The following is a 541-nucleotide window of genomic DNA, read 5'->3' as shown; positions in this document are numbered from 1 at the left end:
CAGCACGCATGCGTCGCCATACTATCACCGTCATGCATCGCGGCCTCCGTTACATTGAGTGACATCTAGTCAATTATACAGGATTTTTGGCTTTTACTCTACTGTTTGATGGTAACAAATGCGATGTTATTATCTAACGGTAAAAATGTTCAAAACCGTCATTGGTAATTAGACGATGAGAAGTGCAGAAACTGGCTAACCAGAAAACGTTGATGCAAAAAAAGTAACCCATTCGCTGTTTTGTACACTATGGTGTACAATCTTGATTTTCGCTTTCCACCATTTTCTCGAGTATACTGCATATTAAATAATTGTAAAGTATATGAAATGGGTGTAACATTTTTTTACTAATCGACTTTCGCTCTTCATTTTGTAGAATTATTCTCACATTCTGAGAAGAATGCAAATTTTGAAAAAAAAAAACAATTCCTGAAGCATGTCCAAAACATCTCGATGTCGTCCAAAATGTGTTTCTTTAATCAAATAAAAGCATTTTGAGTCAAACTTTTCATTTTAAAGTGAACGGGTTAATTTGAAGAAT

This window comes from Neodiprion pinetum, chromosome 2 (genome assembly GCF_021155775.2).
Source record: "Neodiprion pinetum isolate iyNeoPine1 chromosome 2, iyNeoPine1.2, whole genome shotgun sequence".
Taxonomy (NCBI): Eukaryota; Metazoa; Arthropoda; class Insecta; order Hymenoptera; family Diprionidae; genus Neodiprion; species Neodiprion pinetum.
Note: the sequence above shows the minus strand (reverse complement) of the source record.